Genomic DNA, 22,502 nt, shown 5'->3' with positions numbered 1-22,502 from the left:
TATCTGATGGAAAACACCAAACTACCCACCTTTCTGAATTTGTGTTATTTCATTGTGTGATTTTATTTCAAAGCACTCCAAGTCCCTCCACAGCTTAATAAATCCTGAATAGGTATGTTTGAGCACATTTCAATTAGTCCATTAATTCAACTCAGCAGAAATTCCTTCTGTAACTGTCAAAAAGAGTTTCCATTCAACTAATCACATTGCATTGGGTCACAGCAGACTACACATAACTGCAGCAGTATGTTCTAAAGGTATAGATGTCAGGAATGTTCAACAGGTTGGTTGAGTACACATCTGACCACGTGCTCTGCCCTTCAATTCACCCTCCAAGTCGAGGAGCATTCGATAAATTGAAAATGTCTGGCCAATGAGTTTTAAATGTTTAGGTAAGATTTTTTCTTTCTTGTCTTTGTTTCACTCAAATTCTGAATACATTTTAAAGATAAACTTAGGTAAAGTATTTTTTAACTCGAAGTTTCATTCATGTTTAAATATATGCACTGTTTTGTAAAATGCTTTTTACTTATCCTCTGTCATCAGTTTTTAAATGCCCCTGAACTGAGACGTCCTGACTACATGAGATTAGCAGCTTAGTTCCTGCTACCCATGACTTAATCCCACTTAATGGACCTTTGCCTTGAGCAAGGGCCACCACATTGATGGTGATGGTGTGATGGGGCTAACCAGTGTAATGACTTCATGGCACAGGCTGCTATTAATACCTTTAAGTCCATTATTTTATAAGACACACACAGTGAATGGCACTTTAATAATACATGGCTCCACAAATAATATTTATTACCTTTCACAAACACAAGATGTCTCAAAATGAATTATAAACAATTAATTATTTTTGTAAGTTATTTTGGCAATGTAGCAAATTGCAACAGCCAACTTGTTTACTATTAGATCACACAAAGAGCACAGGAATTAATGATCCCAGCTATCGTTTTCTCTGGTGACAACAAAATGGAAGGAACTATTTTAATTTGACATTAGGAATTTAAAGTGAGGTCACTGTTATTTGAGTCAGTCAATTTACACCAAGTCTGAGAAGTTGTATGGATTTGGATGGATGAAGGAAACTTGTGAAGAGATTAGGTAATGGCTAAAACATTAGAAGAACTGGAATGTTGTTCACTGCATGGTGTCACTGTATCCAGCTGAGAGGACCAGAAAGCCTAATCTTAAATATGGTAATTTTGTCAGTTCTACATTATCCCTCTGGTCCATTGACATATAAACCTAAACCATGTGCTTTAATGTTTAAAATGCAGTTTGAACCTACAACTTCAGGTTTATAACAGAATGTGATATCTTTCAGAAAAAAAATACATTTCCTTCAATGATTATGCTTGTAAATAAAAATGTTTCTTGCCTTCCTGAACTGCAGTTTTTAAAATTAGTAAACACAATCTCTCGGTTTAAATTTCACTTTTATGTTGTGATTTATGTCCTATTAACTGAAATAGATCCCAACTGCGTCTTCTATTCATCCAACAAAATATGCACATCAAAAATAACTTATCTTTTTAAAATTTCACTCCTACTAGCCGCTAAGTAATTGAAATATAACTATTTCTCGGAATGGAGAGATACTGTAAATTGCAACTCCAAAAGGCAATTTTCAAAATTCTCAGTTCTGGACAATTCCAAATGCAATAGTGGAAGAAATCAAATAATTCAATTATTGTACATTGTATGAGTTGAAAATATTTACTGTAGTTTGCTGAACTGAACTTGACCACACTGTATGTTTAACAGAACAGACCATACCAGACTGACTAAAATTTGTTGGGTCTTTCAGGCATAATTAAATTACTGTTTGATCAACACAAATTAAACTGACGCACTTGAGCAGTTTTCCTGGTGCACTCAGAAACTCCAGATGACGTGCTGCCCAGATTAACATGTCTGTTCTCCAATGAACCCGATGAGATTTCAAACCACAAAGGATACCTATCCATTGTATCCAATACACAGAATTTCAAATCTTTTAAGGTAAACACATGTGAGACAGAGCAAAGAATTAAAGCAAAGTCTTAACTGTCTGCAGAAGTAATATTTTGCAGCTGTTTCTATTGGAAAGGTCAGAGCCACATTTGTGTGACTACAGTCCTGTACAAAACCTCAGGCCCCAAGTTCATTAACACAAATTTAACATAGCAGTGACAGAACTGGGATACCCACCATTTCATGGCCTGCCTGTCTATCTGTCATCTGGCCTGCCCCCCCCTCCCCCACACACACACATACACTCACAAAATCTGCTGGTTAATGTCAGAGCATCAACACTCACCCACCAAGTGCATGAATTATGTTATATTTGAACAAGCAAATGTCATGTATGAATGGTCCTACATCTGTGGCACTTACACAGCTGATACACAAAACCCTCTGTCCTACTGCCCCCCCCAGTAAAACAGTAAGTTAGCCTTTCCTAGAAGATAGAATTATATTAAATATACCTTGAATATTAATCGACAGTTAAACTACCAAGAAGTACTGAGTTGAATTCTTTTTGAATGGAGCTGTACTTCATCATAAATAAAACAGACCTCTTCAACTGAAAAGGTTTACATAAGACATACAGCATGGAATAACTGATGCATGTCAGGCCCTTGCAAAGCAAATCCGTCTTTTCCAAAGAATCTAGTTATATTCAAAGGTTAACAGCTCATTTGTTTCCAGTTATTATCTCTGAATAAATATTCTTCCCATACATTTTTGGTGTCCACAAGTCAGATTTTTTATATTTACATAAAATTAATACAAGTTCCAAACAGCAATGTAATAAATAATCAGGTTACTGATTTTCATAATTGGTTGAAGGACAGGTTCTGGTTAAGGCATTGGGAGACTCTCCTGCTCTTTATGCGATACTTTACACCCTTTAGGATCCATTTCGAAGGGAAACACTCCCTAATGTAACATTTTATATGCTAGTCATATTTCTCTTTGTTTAGTCAATGATCTACGGATGGCATAATTTAAAACAAGTGAAGTAACATAAAACGATTCTCTATTAATTAGAACCCTAAACATCCTAATCTTGCAGTATTTATTCTTTTAGAGCTTGGCAAAGTTAAAACTAACACTGATACTAAAATGCAGACAAGGGTGCCAGCCACACATCTCAACATTTGCCAATGACTTGTCAAATAATACATCAATTTGTCTGTATTTATCAAATAAAGACTGAGTACAAAATAGAGAGTAACTTTGAAATATGCTCTGTTTGGCTTACAACATTACGTTACCATAAGACACAGAAGCAGAATTCGGTCCATCGAGTCTGCTCCACCATTCCATCACAGCTGATGTTTCATCCATCCAAACCCCATTCTCCTACCTTCCCCCCATAACTTCCCCCCATAACCTTCCCCCCATAACCTTACCAGTCATGAATCTATCAACAGCTGCTTTAAATATATGCCATCTGTGGCAATTAGTTTCACTGATTCATCACCCTCTGGCTAAAAAAAAAATCCTCCTCATCTCTGTTGTAAATGGACACCCCTCTATTCTGACGCTGTGCCTTCTGGTCCTAGACTTTTTCACATCTATTCTATCTGGGCTTTTCAATATTCAATATGTTTCAAAGAGAATCACACCTTCCCCCCCCCCCCCCTCATCTAAGCTTCAGCTACTACAGGCACAGAGCCATCAAATGCTCTTCATGCATTAACTCTTTCATTCTTGGATCATTCTTGTGGACCTCTTCTGTCCCTCTCCAATGCAAGCACATCCTTTCTCAGATAAGGGGCCCAAAACTGCTCACCATACTCCAAGTGCGATCTGCCAAAAAAGACCTCAGCATTACAACCTTGCTTTTAGATTCCAATCTTTGTGAAATGAATGCTAATACTGCATTTGCCTTCCTTAATACTGACTCAACCTTTAGGGAATCTAGCATGAGGATTCCCCAGTCCCTTTGCACTTCTGATTTCTGAATTTGCTTCCCGCTTAGAAAATAGTCCACGTCTATCAAAGTGCATGACCATACAATTCACTAGACTACATTCCATTGGCCACTTCTTTAACCATTCTCCTAATCTGTCTAGGTCCTTCTGTACCCTACCTGCTTCCTCAGCACAACCTATTCCTACACCTATCTTCGTATTATCCACAAGCTATGCCACAAAGCCAACAATTCTATCATCCAGATTATTGACATAGTGTTGTTCCCAACACCGACTCCTTGGAACACAACTAGCAGCCAATCAGGAAAAGCCCCCTTTATTCCCACTCTTTGCCTCCTATTAGTAAGCTCACCTTCCATCCTTGTTAGAATCTTTCCTGTAATATCATGTGTTCTTATCCTGTTTAGCAGACTCATGTGCAGCTCCTGGTCAAAAGCCTTCTGAAAATCCAAGTACACAACATTAAATGGTTCTCCTTTGTCTATCCTCCCTGCTAATTCCTCAAAGAATTCCAACAGATTTGTTAGGCAAGATCTTCCCTTAAGGAAACGATGCTGAATTCAGCCTGTTTTATCATGTGCCTTGAAGTACTCTGAAACCTCATCCTTAATAATGGACTCCAAAATCTTCCCAACCACTGAAATCAGTCTAACTGGTCTATCATTTCTTGTCTTTTGCCTTCCTCCCTTCTTAAAGAGTGGAGTGACATTTGCAATTTTCTAGTGCACCAGAATCATTGAAACATCACTACTAATGCCTCCACAATCTCTTCAGCTCCCACTTTCAGAACGCTGGGGGGTAGTCCATCTGATCCTGATGACTTATCTACAGGTATCATCATGCCATTCAGTTTCCCAAGCAATAGTCCTTAGAAATAGCAATTATAGTCACTTCTATTCCCTGATACTCTCAAACTTCTGGCAGACTTCTGGTGTTCTCTACAGTGAAAACAGATCCAAAATACTTACTAAGATTGTTCACCATTTCTTTCTCCCCAGTTGCTACAATTCTCCAGCTGTCATGCTGTTGAAAATACATTAGCACTGCTGAACTTTACTTGAGATTTTTTTACACTATCCTTAAGATATTTTGTGGAATTATTCTTTATTTCTTTTATCCTCTTTCAGATTTCTTTCTTCTACATTGAGGAAAACTGTTATTCAAGCTGAGCTATCCAATGAACTAAATGATAATATATTAACCAGTTATTTTCTTGTTGTAGAATGTTTCTGAATGCAACTCACTGAAAATCTATGCAAATAGACATCTTTAATATAAATGTTGATCTTTTATGGTGCTAAGTCCTGTTATTTTATTTTCATTAAAATATTTTCCCCAGTGACCAACAATCACCTGCTGCCCTTAAGATTGAGCAAGTCATTATTTGGTGTTTGGAACTCATTCAGTTCTTTGAGATATGTTACACATGAATCTTTAGCAATTACACATAATGCATTAAACGTGCAATCAGGTGAAAGTAATATAATTTGTCTCTTAAATGCAGAGCCAGTGCTTTATGCTAGGATGTGTAACACCAGTTGCAGGATCCTAAAACGGTACACTTACTTTAGTTCCCCCTGGGTCCCCTCTTCCTTCCTTTTCTCCTACGGTCCACTCTCCTCTCCTATCAGATTCTTTCTTCTCCAGCCCTTGACCTTTCCCACCCACCTGGCTTCACCTATCACCTTCCAGCTAGCATTTTCCCCCTCCTGCCACCTTCTTATTCTGTCATCTTCACCCTTCCTTCCCAGTCCTGAGGAAGGATCCTGCCCAAAATGTCAACTCCTTATTCTTCTCCATAGATGCTGCCTACCCTTTGAGTACTTCAAGCACTTGTGCATGACATTTATCTTTAATTTAACTTACATCAGATGTGCAGATTCATACTTTTTCATCTTTGTTTACTAATTATCCTTTAAATTCACTGCAGAGCTTTGAGCAATCAACAAGGCAACTAGGTGTGCAATGGAGACACAAGAGATTTTGCAGATGCTGTAAATCTTAAGCAACATACACAAAATGCAGGAAGTGTTTCAGGCTGCAGGCCTTCATCCAGTCCAGTTGTTGACTGTGCATTTCCCTCCACAGAGGCTGAAATCTCCCACCATTTTCTGTTACACAAGTGTGTTACGACTACAAATCCAGCAGGTGGCACTGACTCTGTAAAGTGCAGCATTGTGAAGTAGCTCCTGCGATTTTACATTGCTCAAAATATAAACCACTATGTAATTTCATGCCCTAGTTGTCATAAGGGCTCCAGAATGCTGCAATAAAACTGTTTTTCAAATGGTTTTGTTGAACAATGTCACCCAACAGCTCTAGTGTCCCTGACGACTCCATCTGCATGAAGTGCATCCAGCTACAGCTTCTTACAGATCATGGTAGCGATCCAGAGCTAGAGATGGATGAACTCCTGATCATTTAGGGGGCTGAGGGATTGATCGACAGGACATACTGGGAGGAAGTTACACTCAAAATGCACAGGATACAGGTAATTGAATGACCTTCAGAAAGAATAAAAGGGAATGGCATGCAGTGCAGAGTACCACTGTGGCTGCTCCTCTCAATAACAGGTGTACTGCTTTGGATAGGGTTGAGGGTATGCCCTAGCAGGGGAAAACCAGAGTGATCAGGTCATTTACACTCAGTCCGTTTTAATGACTCAGAAGGGAAAGGGGGAGAAGTGTTGAGCTGCAGTGATAAGGAATTTGATGATTAGAACAGACAGGAGGTCCTGTGGACAAGAATGAGAATCCCAGATGGTATTTTGCTTCCAGGTGCCAGGGTCAGGGAAATCTCAGTCCACAAGTCCACAGCATTCTTAAGTGAAAGGATAATCAGCCAGAAGTCAGGGCCCACGTTGGTACCAATGACATGGGTAGGAGGGATGACGAGGTCCTGCAAAGAGAATTCAGGGAGATAGGTGCTCAGTTGCAGACCTCCAGGTGTTGTGGTATTCAGATTGCTACCCATGCCACATACCAGTAAGGCCAGAAATAGGAAGATGGTGCAGTAGAGAGGGCTTCAGATTTTAGGATCATTAGGCTCTCTTCCAGGGTAGGTGGGACCTGTACAGACAGGATAGTTTGCACATGAACTGACGGGGTGCTAATATTCTAGGGAAAGTTCACTAGTGCTGCATATTGGGGGGGGGGGAGTGGGGTAAAACTAAAGTTGCAGGGGCATGGGAACTACAGCACCAGAGCAGATAGTGCAGGGGTTGTGGGGAAAGATGTTATTTAGTCTATATACAAAGTTAAGAATTGAAAGATTGAACATGGTGAGACTTATCTTCTGAGTTGTGTGTACTTCCATGCAAGGACTATTGTTGGAAAGGTGGATAAGCTTAGGGCATGGAATTAGGACACTGTTGCCTTTAGTGAGACTTGGCTACTGGGAGGGGCAGGACTGGCAGTTCATTATTTTGGGTTTCTATTGTTTTAGACATGATAGAGAGACAGGGATTAAAGGGGGAGTGGTGGCATTACTAGTCAGTAAAATATCACGGCAGAGTTCAAAGAGGACAGATTGGAGAGCACTTCTATTGGAACTGAGGAGCAAGAAAGGGATGACCACATTATTGGGATTATGTTAGAGACCACCAAGTAGACAGTGGGATTTCGAAGAGCACATTTGCAGAGAGATTGCTGCATGAAACATAAGGTTGTGATAGGAGTTGATTTTAACTTTCCATATATTGATTAAGACTCCTATTCTGTAAAAGAGCTGGATGGGATAGAATTTGTCAAATCTGTTCAGGAAAGTTTCCTTCATCAATACATAGAGGTCCCAACTAGAGGAAGTACAATACCAAATCTTCTATTAAGCAATGAGATAGGTCAGAAGATAGGAGTTTATGTAGGGAACACTTTACATCTAATGATTATAATGCCATTAGTTTCAAAATAATTATTAAGAAGGATAGGTGTTGATCTTGGGTTAAGATTCTCAACTGGGGAAAGGCCAGTTTTGATGGTATCAAAAAGAACCTGGCAAGTGTGGATTGTTTTCTAGTAAAGGTAAGTTTGGTAAATGGGAGGCCTTCAAAAGTGAAATTTTGAGAGCACAGGGTTTGTGTGTTCCTGTCAGAATAAATGGTAAGGGTAAGGGCAAATTTCTTGGTGTTCATCTGACAGAGAATCTCACCTGGTCCCTCAACACCAGCTCCATAGCAAAGGAAGCCCAGCAGCGTCTCTACTTTCTGCAAAGGCTGAGGAAAGTCCATCTCCCACTCCCCATCCTCATCACATTCTACAGGGGTTGTATTGCGAGAATCCTGAGCAGCTGCATCACTGCCTGGTTCGGAAATTGCACCATCTCGGATCACAAGACCCTGCAGCGGATAGTGAGGTCAGCTGAGAAGATCATCGCGGTCTCTCTTCCCGCCATCACAGACATTTACACTACACGCTGCATCCGCAAAGGAAACAGCATTATGAAGGACCCCATTCACCCCTCATACGATCTCTTCTCCCTCCTGCCATCTGGGAAAAGGCTCCGAAGCATTCGGGCTCACGGCCAGACTATGTAACAATTTCTTCCCTCAAGCTATCAGACTCAATACCCAAAGCCTGGATTGACACCTTGCCCTATTGTCCTGTTTATTATTTATTGTAATGCCTGCACTGTTTTTGTGCACTTTATGTAGTCCAGTGTAGGTCTGTAGTCCAGTGTAGCTTTCTCTGTGTTGTTTTTTTTTACTTAGTTCAGTCTAGTTTTTGTACTGTGTCATGTAACACCATGGTCCTAAAAAACGTTGTCTCATTTTTACTATGTACTGTACCAGCAGTTATGGTCAAAATGACAATAATAGGGACTTGACTTGAAGAGATATTGAGGCTCTTGTTAAGAAGAAGAAGGAGTGCATGATAGGTATAGGCAATAATGAATAAATAAGATACTTGAGGAGTATAAGAAATGTAAGAGAACACTTAAAAAGAAAATCAAGAGGGGTAAAAGAAGGCATGAGGTTGCTCTAAAAGACAAGGTGAAGAAGAATCCCAAGGGCTTCTGCAGGTATATCAAGAGCAACAGGATTGCAAGGAACAAAATTGGTCCTCTTGAAGATCAGAGTGGTCAAGTATGCATGGAGCTGACAGAGATAGGGGAGATCTTCAATGGATTTTTTTTGCATCTGGACTTACTCAGGAAACATATACAGAGTCTAAGGAAGTGAGGCAAAAAGCAGTGAGGTCATGGACCTATACAGATTACAGAGGAGCAGGTGTTTGTTGTTGAGGCAAATTAGGTGTAAATAAGTACCCAGGGCCTGACAATGTGTTTTGGTGGAGCTTGTGGGAAGCTGGTGAAGAAATTGTAGGGGCATTAGAAGATATATTTAAAACATCCATAGCAATGGATTATATGAACCCTCGCAAGACATCAGAACCTGATGATGTACCTGTTAATCTGAAAACCTGAGCTATTCAACTGATGAGAGTGTTCAAAGACATCGTCTGTCACTCTCTGCTACAATCAGAGATTTCTACCTGCTTTAAAAGGGTGGCAATCATACAAGTGGCCATACAAGAGCAGGGTGAGCTGCCTCAATGACTATTGCCCAGTGGCACTCATATTTATTGTGATCAAGTGCTTTGAGAGGTTGGTCATGGCTAGACTCTACACCTGCCTAAGCAAGGACCTGAACCCATTGCAATTTGCCTATCACTTTATTAGGTCTACAACAGATGCAATGTCACTGGCTCCCCACTTGGCCTTGGATCACTTGGATAAGAGTAATACTTACACTAGGCTGCTCTTTATTGACTATAACTCAGCATTTAACACAATCATACCCTTAGTTTTAATTGAAAAGCTCCAAATCCATGGTCTCTGTGCTTCCCTTTGCAAATGGACCTTTACCTTCATTACCAGAAACCAAAGCCTGTGTGGATCAGAAATAACATCTCCTCACTGACAATCAATATTGGCACACCTCATGGATGTATGCTTAGGCCACTGAACTACTCTCTCTAAACAGCCACAACTATGTGACTATGCACAACTCAAACACCATCTATAAATTTATTGATGACACAACTACTGTCAGAATTTCAGATGGTGACAAGGAGTTGCACAGGAGCAAGACAGATCAGCTGGTTGAGTGGTGTCACAGCAACAACTTTGCACTCAACGTCAGTAAGACCAAGGAACTGACTGTCGACTTCAGGAATAGCAAGTCAAGGAACACACACTAGTCCTCATCAAAAAATCAGCAGTGGAAAGTGTGAATGGTTTCAAGTTCCTGGGAGTCAGCATCTCTGAGGATCTATCCTGGACCCAAAGTAATGATGCAATCACAAAGAAGAAAGGCATGACTGTGGCTATATTTCTTTTGGAGTTTGAGGAGAATTGATACGTCACCAAATACACTGGCAATTTTCTATAGATGGTGAGCACCCTAACTGGTTATATAACTGGTATGGAGGAATGACTGCACAGGATTGGAAAAAGCTGCAGAAAATTGTAAGCTCAGCCAGCTCCATCATGGGCACTAGCCTATCTTCAATGACACCTTCAAAAGGTGATACCTCAAAAAGGTGGCATCCATCATTAAGAACCTCATCGGCCAGGACATGCCCTCTTGCCATTACTGTCATCAAGGAGGTGGTACAGGAGCTGAACACACACGCAACTTTTCAGGAACAGCTTTTTCCCCTCTGCCATCAATTTTCTGAATGAACAATGAACCCATGAACACCTCCTCAGTAATTTTTCCCTCCCATTTTGCACTACTTATTTATTTTTAATATACTTATTGTAACTTATACTTTTTATTACTATGTATTGCAATGAACAGCTGCCACAAAACAATTGGTCTCAAGGCATATACTGGTGATATTAAACCTGATTCTGATTGGAGGATAGCTAAATGTTGTTCTGTTGTTTAAGAAAGGTTCTAAAAATAATATTGGAAATTATAGGCCAGTGAGCCTGATATCACTTTTTGGGAGGTTCTCTAAAGCACTGGATATACAAGTATTTGGATAGGCAGGGACTGATTAGGAATAATCAAATTGCTTTGTGCATGGTAGGTCATGCCTAGCCAATCTTACTGATTTTTAAGGTAGCTTCCAGGAAAGTTTAAGAAGGCAGTGGATGTTGTCTACGTGGACTTTAACAAGGCCTTTGACATGGTCCTGCATGGGAGGCTGGTTGAGGAGGCTCAGTCACTTGGCATTCAGGATGAGGTAGTAAATGATCTGGATGATAATGTGGTAAACTAGATCAGCAAATTTGCAAATGACACCAAGATTGAGAGCATAGTAGACTGCGAGAAAGACTATCAAGGCTTTCTGCGTGATCTGGACTAGCTGGAAAAATAGCCGATGGAGTTTCACGCAGACAGGAATGAGATGTTACACTTTGGAAGTACAAACCAGGATAGGACATATACAATGAGCAGTAGGACACTTGGGAGCATGGTAGAGCTGGGAATACAGATCCATAATTCCTTGCAAGTGGAGTCACAGATGATAAAAGAGAGCTTTTGGTGCATTGCCCTTCACAAATCAAAGTACAGGGTACTGGAGCTGGGATATTACGTTGACATTGGCGAGGCCTAATTTGGACTATTGTGTGCAGTTTTGGAGGAAAGAAGTCAGTAAGATTGAACGAGTGTGTAGATAAGTTGGAAGGGTATTGCCAGGACTTGAGGACATGAGTTATAGCAAAAGGTTGAAGAAGCCAGGAGTTTCTTCTCTGGAGCATAAGAAAATGAGGGGAGATTTTATAGAGGTATACAAAATTATGAGGGGTTTAGACTGGGTAAATGGAAGCAGACTTTTTCCACTGAGGTTGGGTGAGACTAGAACTAGAGATCAGGCGTTAAGGGTGAAAGGTGAACTGTTTAAGGGGAACATGAGGGGAAACATCTTCACTCAGAGGGTGGTGAGAGTGTGGAGTGAGCTGCCAGCACATGGTGGATTGGGATTCGATTTCAACATTTAAGAGAAATGTGGATAGGTACATGGATGGGGGAGGGGGGAAAGGAGGGCTATGTTACAAGAGTGGGTCAAAGGGGCTAGGCAGATTAATAGTTCAGCATGGACTCGATGGGCTGAAGAGCCTACTTCTGTGCTGTAGTATCTATGAGTCTATGTCATCAGGCAGAGATCATCACTGCCTGAGCAGGAAATCAGATTTGCTCCGGTGTGTTTGCATTCTGCAGTTTCACAATGAGAAGAGTTGATTTTGTGGACACAGCATTTACTTTTCAGGCTGTACTGAAGCTGCCACTGGTCTTTTCCCCATCAACTTGGTAGGTTTCGCTGACAATTCTAAGTTTTATATTTAGCTGAATTTTATTGGCAATGGAATAGATTATTTAAGTTCAACATCATGAACAAAGGAGAAAGCAATTCCAATGCCAAGCAAGGTAAATATTTATTCAGAGTCATTAATCCCAACCCAAATTTAGGTAAACAAATATTGATAGGTCTCTTCTGGCCAGGCATTTATATCTTGTTTGATTATACAAAGTGGAGGCAAGCTTTAGCAGGTGCTTGCAACAACTGGTTGAATACATAAAACATGGCCCACAATCAGTTTCTTAAACAAACCAGTTCCACTGACACTAACAAGGAATGGGCTGGTTCCAGGCAGCTGGTTGGCTTTCATGACTCCATTTGTTCCCTATTAATGCACAGAATTAATTGATCCAAGATTAAACCCAGTGCCTCATTAATCCTCCCTTCCATTAATCACAGTTAACGTCCCACTGTATGTCGTACTGTTATTAGGTGAACTATATAGTGCTCCACTCACAGAAGTACATTACTTTTTTCCACTTATAAATCATAGGACAGTCATAACAGGGTTGATGCTATGGTTAACGAGGCAACATTACAATAGTACACAAGCTCAGGCACGGGAGGACAGCTGGAAAATGATCAATGCTGTCAGATTCTCCGCCTCAAGCAAACTTGTCGTCCGAATTTTAGGTTGCCCAAATGACTCAATCAAGTGCCCCATTTTAACTTGCTTAGATCAGCGGTTGGTTTACCCAATGACCATGACTGAATTTTATGCACATTCAGTGGTGGCAGGTGATAGTGCATTCTGGTTTATTGGAAATTTATGTCTTTAAAAGGAATTGAAGCTGGAAATTTTTTTTGGCTTTGTGCTTTTACACCAGGATGAACCGTCATTCAGCTTTTAATCTTTGTATGTAAGACCTGAACTTTGGCTGGATGCAAATGATCCCACTATATTATTTCAGGAATAAGAGAATCAGCATGCTATTCTGGAAAATACTAACCTTCAATCAACAACACTGAAAAGGGATTATTTGCTTATTGTGATAGCAGCAAATAACTTCCACATCAATAAAATACAGAACACAGTACAATCACAGAAAAAGTCAACTTCCAAGAGGTTTAATTATTTTTACTAGCTGTATCTGAATTACTAGCACTGCATCATGAACTTGGGGTTAACTGGAGGAGATAACGTGGCATTCCAGTTCCTGAATCTTGTTTATTTGCAATCAAACTGCGCACAAAAATTCAAGGGGCCAGCACCTCTAATATTGAATCAAACACAATTTTGTCATTATGTTACACAAATTATGCCAGTGCTATTCAGAGAAAACCACTTTTTGTTAATATTATAATCTGACATGGCATTTCACTTAACTGCTGGATTTCCCTTCTCTTTCCATTTCCTTCCGTGTAGCTTGTTGGTGGTAGGTCAACAGATGACAGCAGGGTACAGAGAACAAGCAGACAGAGCAAGAGTTGTCAGCAGAGGATGAACGGCACCACAGGTCACTGATTCTAAGTACAGCTCAACTCAAGTCTTACGCTCACTGGCAAAACCACTAAACAGTAACTCGTGTGGCTGCGGCACAAGATGAAAACACAAAAAAATAGCATGCTCTTCTGATTTCATTAATCACACTTTTAAAAATTAAACATCTAAGTTTTAAGCATGTATTTTCGGCCTTATGTTGACTAAATTGTAGAACATTTTTAATAATAGCATCTTGTTTAATTAAGAGTTTAAAAAATTTCTTTCCATTGTTCCTGGGCATTCAGTTGCAGGATAGGGTAAATAACACATCTTTGTAAAAACATTTATTTCAGTTACCCTTACCCTCTCTGGAGGATGCTCAGCTGTGATTCAACACCTCTTCGTTAAGTTGACGACTGCACCATACCATTGTTATCTTGTCCTATGGTTTGAAATAAAGATGTGAATCTTAAAAGCAAAATCCCTAACTACTGAATTAAAGTAGTAGAAAACACAACCTCATATAAACATTGTACAAATACACTTTTTATGAAACTGTTGCTAATAAAACTGGGATTCAGCAGGTCCCTTTGAAACTGAATCCTTGACTTCTTGACCAGCAGACCATAATTAGTAATTACAGGCAGCAACACCTCCACCATGACTATTCCATACACTAGTGCTTCATAAGTCTGCCTCCTCAGCCCCCTACCCTACTCTCAGAACACACATGACTGCCTGGTGAGCTTGCAGATGACTCCACCGCCGTGAGCTCTATCTGAACCAATGATGAGTCTGAGTACAGGAAGGACATGGAGAGCATAATGGCATGGTCTCATGACAACCACAGGAGGAAGGAGCTGGAGATCCATGAGCCAGTCCTGGGTAGACAATCAGAGGTGGAGAGGGGCAGTAACTTCAAATTTCTTGGCTTTACAACATCAGAGGATCTGTCCTGGATCCGGCATGCAAGTGCCATAACAACGGTGCCTCTACTTTCTTAGAAGTTTGAGTAAATTCAGCACATCATCTAAAACTTTGACAAACTTCTATATACTATATACATAGTAGACCAAATCCTGACTGCTTGTGCAATTCCACAGAACTGAAAAGCGTACAAAAGGTGGTGGATACAACCCAGTCCATCACAGGCAAAGACCTACCATCACTGAGCACATTTGAAAGGAGCACTGCCACAAGAAAGCAGCATCCATGTTTTTGATTTCTCAAGTACCTTCAATATCATACAGTCCTCATTGCTGGGGGAAAAGCTCCAATCAATGAAGATTTGCACTTCCATTGTATCCTGGATAATGGACTACCAGACTGCAGACTACAGTATGTGCAGCTTCAGATCTGTGTGTCAGACATGATTGTAAGCAGTGCTGGGACTCCACAGGGACTGTATTGGCTCTCTTCTTGTTTACCCTGTATACCTCGGATTATAGATAAACACTGAGTCATGTCATCTGCAGAAATTCACTGATGCCTCAGCAATAGTTGGGTGTATAAAGGATGGACAGAAGGATGAATACAGGACCCTGGTGGAGGACTTTGTCAGATGGTGCAAGCTGATTCATCTAAAGCGCAACATCAGTAAGACAAAGGAGATGGTGATGGACTAAGGAAGACTAAGCCTGCACTGCTCCTTGATTCTATTGATGGTGAGGATCTGGATGACAGAGTTGAGTGGAGCATCAACACTGAGGCAGTGTACAAGGAAGTTCAGTGTTGCCTCTAGTCCCTGAGGAGTGCTTTGGAATATGCAGGCCTCTCCTTCACATGTTCTACCAGTCTATTATCCCCAGTACAACCTTATAAGTGGTGGTGTGGTGGGGCAATGGCATCAACAAGGATGATGCCAACAGGCTCAATAAACTGATTAGAAAGCCTGGCCCTGTTATAGGAGTCAAACTGGATACACTGGAGGCTGTGGTAGAACAAAGGACCCTATGGAAACTCCTGGTAATTCTGGACAATGTGTCCCACCCTCTGCATGCAACCTTGGCTGAACAGAGGAGGACTTTTAGTAATAGACTAACACAACTGTGCTTCTCCAAAGAGCGCTCTCTGAGGTCATTCTTCCCCTCACCCATTAGGCTCAAAAATGAGGCAACCTATAGCTCGGGAAGTGAGAACCCCCTCCTGTTAGACTGTTCTAGGTAACATATTTCTTATTCTTTCTACTTCTCTTCTAATATTTATATCTGTGCACCTGTAATGCTACTGTGACACTGTAGCACCTTTGGGATCAATAAAGTATCTATCTATCTATTTTTCCAGCTAGGCTCTCTTCTTGCTACTACAATTGGGCAGGATGTACAGGATCCCTAGGTCCCACGGCACCAGATTCACTACAGATATTACTCTACAACCATTAGGCTCCTGAACCAGCATGGATAACTTCACTCACCTCAATGCTGAACTGATTCCACAATCTATAGACTTACTTTCAGGGACTCTACAACTCAAGTTCTCTATTTTACTTATTGACTTACTTTATTATTTCTACAATTTGTGTTCCGTTATACATTGGTTGTTTGTCATTCTTTATTTTCCTATAAATGCCTGCAATAAAGTGAATCTCAAGGTGGCATGTGGTGACATATAAATACTTTGATAATAAATTTATTGACTTTGACTACCCTACATCTATCAGACTCATGAACCGCTGTAGAACATTTCTCTCAGCATAACTCAAAACTATTGACTCAATTTCAAGAAATAATAAAAAAAAATTCTGTTTGGACAATTTCTCCTCTTTTGTCAGTCTTTGTTTATGACTGTATAGCTTTTTGTAAAATCTATTTTATTTTTAATTTTTCTTGTAAAAGCCTGCAAGAAAATGAATCTCAAGGTTATATGGTTAGTATATGGTGCAACATAGTGTATGCATTTTGGTAATTTTTTTTTACATTGGACCTTGGGAGTGTGGACACAGTTCAGAGCACATGAAAACCAGACTTCCCTCCTTGAATTCTGCTTACACTTCTCACTAGCTCAGAAAATAGCCAGGATAATCAAAGATCCAGCCAGCCCAAATATTCTCTCTTCCCCACCCTCTCACTGGGCATAAGATACAAAAGGCCAAAAGCACATACAACTAGACTCAAGCTCACCTTCTACCCATTGTCATAACATGACTGAATGTTTTCCTAGTATCATCAATTGGACAGCCACCCAATTTACCTTGAAGTGACCTTTCACCTTATGTCTACCTGCACTGTACTTTCCTTGTACTGTAACATTTTGTTTTGCACTCTGGTATTGTTTTACCTGAATTATCTCCATGCGCTATTGTAGTTAATTAATCTGTATATCTGTATGCAAAACAAGTTTTTCACTGTACCCTGGTACATGTGACAATTAGAAACCGACTTGCCAAAGCTATGGCAAATCTTCTGGCCCTTTGATTTGTCGTTGGCTTGTTAACTGGCAGTAACTGTATCAAATTCCATTCAACTCTCCATGAAAGAGAGTGAGTTGGAGGGTTCTTCATGTCCAAGTACTTTGTACTAATTACTATATGACAATATCTATTATACAGCCTTTGCACAAAACCAGTGCATCAAACTCAGTCTCATAAATGTGGGAAGAAAAGGAAAATAGATGTAGTAAGCAGAGATATTGAAAATGCATCACATTTAACTCAGTGGGAGTACCTATTGGTTCTTTTGGGGACCAGCAGAAAATTCCACTTACATTATAGTCAGTGACATAAATGAACAGAGACATGGATTCATCACCCACATATTAAATCAAAACACTTATATTCTTTGGAAAGTATACTTTTCCTCTTTTTGTAATGAGTCCAGCTACATGATACAGTAAATAAATACTGATTTAATTTTAATGAATAATGTTTCTGTTATTTCCACTTTCATGGCTTATCAGATTAAATGTAGCACATAATACTGTAAATACTTGGTAAATCTATATCTGTATTAATAGTTTTCAACACTACAAGAATCCCTGTCCCCAGAGATATTTCAAGGAATCATGTTGAAATGTTCATCTCCAAAACTCCTAATGTGGATCAAATGCTATTTTTACTCCTTTTCCCTTCATCTGTTTCTCAGCAGATCATCTGCTAGTCAGTCTACAAGTTCTGTTTGATGTACTTAAGTAAAAGATGTTGTAGAGCTAGATGGTTCCTCAAGGTTGTCATAGCCGGGGGAGGTAATGGGGATAAGCTCCCTCTACCTATTAAATGCTCCCGAAGTTGTATGTCTCAACTAATCCAAAAATCTCCTGACCTACACATCTGGCTTAGCTATTAAGCCCAGCGGAACCATTTCTACTAACAGAAAAAGGGGCAAAGGTGGGTTACTGGCACTTTAAAACCAGACCTGCCAGACGGGGCTCAGCCGCTCATTGAGGAGAAAGAAAACTCAGATCTCAAACCTCTGATGCCCCGTGGCTATACCCAAACATAGGGAAGGCTTTGGGAATAAATCCCGAGGAAAAACCCAGAGCTGGAGTCCCTAAGGCAGCTCAATGTTGAGTTCAACACTGACTTGCAACTCCTGCAATGCAGCTGGTACTGAACTGTATCAGTCTCTTCTGTTCTTTTGGATTGATTAGCTGAGTAGAGAGGGGGATCCTGCTGCATGGGCAACAGCTTGCTCTCCAAATTGTACTGCCCCGGCTTGAGTCATCTAGTGTATCATGCAGACATCTAGTCGACCCTGACCAATGAAGTGTCTCCGAGCTCTATGATTTAGCACCCTGCTTTCTCCATGGTATCATAGTTCTTGTGGAAAAGGCCCGGCATACACTTAGCGCATTTGACATAAAGAGCTAAAGCATGTCAGGTCCACAAAGAAAAACTAAGGATTCACTATTCTAAGTTGGAGCTAGTGGTGTTCAGAAATACTGATTTATTGATCCTGTGAGAAAAATTAATGTTGAGGATTGTGACCTCTGACAGGAAGTTAAACAATGACTCTGACTTTCTCCAATGAAATGACAAGCTTTTCTTGCTAACACTTTTTAAATTCATGAAAACTACATGGCTGAAGGCTGAATTATTTTTCATTTTCATACTGGTTATCATTGTTCACTATTATTATTGTTTCAACTTATTAACAAGTTAAAACTTTAATGATAACAGCATATAACTATACACTTAGACCATAAGATATAGGAGTAGAATTCGGCTATCTGGCCCATCTCACTGTTACCATCAGGTAGGAGGCACAAAAGCCTGAAGGCACACACTCAGTGATTCAGGAACAGCTTCTTCCCCTCTGCCATCCGGCTCTTAAACGGACATTGAATCTTTGGACACTACCTCACTTTTTCATATACAGTATTTCTGTTTTTGCACATTTTTTAAACTATTCAATATATGTAATTGATTTAGTTATCTATTATTATTTTTATTTTATTATTATATATATATTTATATCATCTAGATTACGTATTCCATTGAACTGCTGCTCCTAAGTTAAAAAATTACTTGTCACATGCCGGTGATAATAAACCTGATTTTGATTCAGGTCTGCCCCACCATTTCATCACAGCTGATTCATTTTCTCTCTCAGCCCCAATCTCCCGTTTACCACCCTCCCCCCACCCCACCGTATAGCTTCATGCCCTGACTAATCAAGAATCCAATAAGACCACAAGGTATAGGAATGAAATTAAGCTATTTGGCCCATCAAACATTTGATACTCTGCTGTCTTCATCATGATTTCTTGATCTTTTGAAGATCATCATTCATGCCGGTGCTATTTCAATCACAGAAACACTTAATAATAATTCTCAAATTACTTCTCATGGTCAATAGCACAGAGCATGGGTTTGAGAGTGTATGGCCAAATTGGTAAACATCTTTAAAAAATTTCTCTCACATGCCATGTTAATTTTGATCAAAGATTATCATTAATTAATGAATTAATAACAATAAGGTTCGAAGGTTCATTTATTATCAAAGGATACAGCTCTGTGGTGTCAAAATGGTTGTTGTGATGCATCTGGAGTGGTAGTGTAGTGGTTAGAGCTTCTACCACTGGTTAGCAGTCTCGCGAAAAGGAGAGCTGTGTGTGTAAGACTCTCCCTGCCAGTACATAGCCTCTCCAACAGCAAGCCTCATGTAGTGCCTCCTTGCTGATGACACACGGAAACTCAGGCTGAACTACAGAGGATGGGGAGAAGGTCTGGCCCTTGCGCACATAGCACGCAGGCCCACCAGTGCATAGTCATGGCCTGGTGCTCATGAACCAGAAACCCAGCTATGGGTAAATAGCCCCATTGCCCTGTGGCAATCCTCGGGAGAGATGAAGGCTAGGGGAGTAAACTCAGATGGCAAATCCAGAGTGGAGCTCCTAAGGTGGCTGGATGTCCTTTTGGCAGCTCCTGCAGCCAAGCTGGTACCAAACGTATTCCTTCACAAACTTTCCTTTGGACTACATTGCTGAGGCCGAGAGAGGGATCTTGACAACCAAGCATCTCAGGATCTCCATAACTTCCGCTCAGGCTCGTGACGATGATCATTGTTCTTCGAGACAGACGGACGCCAACCACGATACACCTCTCAAATTCTTTTTCTTCAGATAGCCACAAAACCAAGAAAGAAAGTAATGGCAGCACAATCATCAATCCCAAAATCCCTCCTTCCCACACAAAAAACGAACATAAATGGAACAGGCACACCAACTCCCCCTCCCCCATACACAAAAAAAAACGAGAAACATCGGGTGAAAAACAAAGAATATAAAGAACTACAAGTCTGAAAAAAAATCTCTATAGTCCAAGTCCATATCCGAAACGCAGAAAACCTGGGTAATATTCTCTGCGCACAGTAGCAGGTCTTTCCCTCAATGTAGCAGAGTGATTCCTTCCCAATGATCAAAAGGCAGTCTCCTCTCTCCACAGCAGAGCAATCCCTCTAGCGATCAAACGGCAGGCGGCTAGCGCTCACCTTCCACATTCCCCCCAATGTTTCAATCTCCCTTGTCGCTTCAAAGAGCGAAATGGAGTCAGGTATCAGTTCACAGTCTTCTCACCATGAGGTTCACTTGTTACCTCTGCCTCCCGGAATTCTCTTGGAGATCGCAGAGCACCCAAACAAACTCCAAACTGCAAATCACAGGCTCCTGCAGTTCCAGAATCACATTCAAGATGAAAAACAAATGTAGAAGACATGAAGTATATGGTATAATCTACCCAGACGATGCTGACCGAAGGAGCGTTGTACAGATGTGCTATCTTGACTCTAAGGAAAAACAATGCTTATAGACAATAGACAATAGGTGCAGAAGTAGACCATTCGGCCCCTCGAGTCTGCACCGCCATTCTGAGATCATGGCTGATCATTCACTATCAATACCCAGTCCCTGCCTTGACCCCATATCCCTTGATTCCCCTATCCATCAGATATCTATCCAGCTCCTTCTTGAAAGCATCCAGAGAATTGGCCTCCACCATCTTCCGAGGCAGTGCATTCCACACCTCCACAACTCTCTGTCTTCTTTGTTTTATTATTAATAAGAGTACAATAGAGAGAGATTAAAATAAATGAAGTATTTTAGAAAACCTTTTCAAAAATTAGTATATTAAAAAAAGACAAATACAAAAGAACATAATTTCTAAGTAGTAGTGTTATTGCAACTCAAATGTAACATAAATATGTTTTGTTCTTGATCACTTTTATCACAAAGCCATTCATGAACACTTACATAATGCTACTTTATGGAGGAATCCCTGCACGTCACTGTTTCGGAACAATGCTTTATTACCCGTTTTAATCATGCCAACTCTTTCACTCCAACACACCTGATAATCCCTTCCTCTTCTCCCATCATTAAATCACTTCTGTTTTTTTGCTGGTGTATCTAACATAATAAACAAGCTGAAAAGGTTAAACACAATTTTGAAATATGTCACTGATAAACTTAAAAAACATAATTCTTCTGCTATAATTATGTTAACTGCACTAAAAAATCATGGAGGCACTAAATTACATCACTGGTGTTATCAATAAATATCTAGTATTCACTTAGAAACAACAGAAGAAAAAAATAGGAACAGAGTGAAGCCAATAACAACTGGCCCAACCATTTACTATCCAAATATGATGGTCCGCAAGGATTTCAAAATGTAACATCCAATGTCACTTGTCTTCAACCATCTAGTTGGCGCCAAACTGGTGTGAGATAATTGCTGTGAAAATATCTCACTGTTCTTGGGTTGTAAAAAATAACTCCCTGTTTCATTTGGCAGCAAAGATAATCTTTATGTATGTTTTTATTATGGATGGGGCGACACTGCATGCTGTGTGACAAGAACATTTGTACACCTGCCATGTTAGGCACGTGTGCCATTGGTTCACCACCTTGGGAATGCAGAACTATACAGTACAGAAGCAAGCCCTTCTGCCTAGGATGTGTGAGCCAAACACAATGCCAAATTAAACTAAATCTCTCCCACCTGAAAATGATCCATATCCCTCCATTCCCTGAGGGATTATTTCAAAAGAAGACATCTAATTAAATCCTTATAGTTAATAGATACATTAGAAACAAAATTAAAGGACTCCAACATGATAAAAAAATTCTTATTAGAAGCTATTCTACTTGCTAGAACATACACAGCTGTGCATGATCCAAATTATACCAATCTTTATACCAATCTAGTCTTCAGCTCTCAAATTATCAAGTTATATAGCACAGAAGCAGGATTCTGAGCCCAGTAATTCAGTGTCAAGCATCAACCGCAAGTTTATACTAATCGCACATGAATCCTATTTCTTATTCACTTCACAGTTCCATCAATCTCACAAATCCCCACTACACGTCCTAACCTAAAATTTTGACAAACTTCTATTGATGTGTTGT

At 40.1% G+C, this 22,502-nt stretch overlaps 1 protein-coding gene across 9 annotated transcripts in view; it reads right to left on the bottom strand.

The window, feature by feature from the left end:
* The window catches only part of myocd (myocardin), a 647,048-nt gene that overhangs the window by 352,533 nt on the left and 272,013 nt on the right, over positions 1–22,502 (bottom strand). For all 9 annotated transcript variants that reach the window (XM_059948795.1, XM_059948785.1, XM_059948789.1 and 6 more), the window contains one exon: positions 14,025–14,103. The gene's annotated coding sequence lies outside the window, so the exon portion shown is untranslated. The remainder of the gene's footprint in view (positions 1–14,024; positions 14,104–22,502) is intronic.

Source organism: Hypanus sabinus, chromosome 23 (assembly GCF_030144855.1).
Source record: "Hypanus sabinus isolate sHypSab1 chromosome 23, sHypSab1.hap1, whole genome shotgun sequence".
NCBI lineage: Eukaryota > Metazoa > Chordata > Chondrichthyes > Myliobatiformes > Dasyatidae > Hypanus > Hypanus sabinus.
This window is presented reverse-complemented; position numbering and strand designations above follow the sequence as displayed.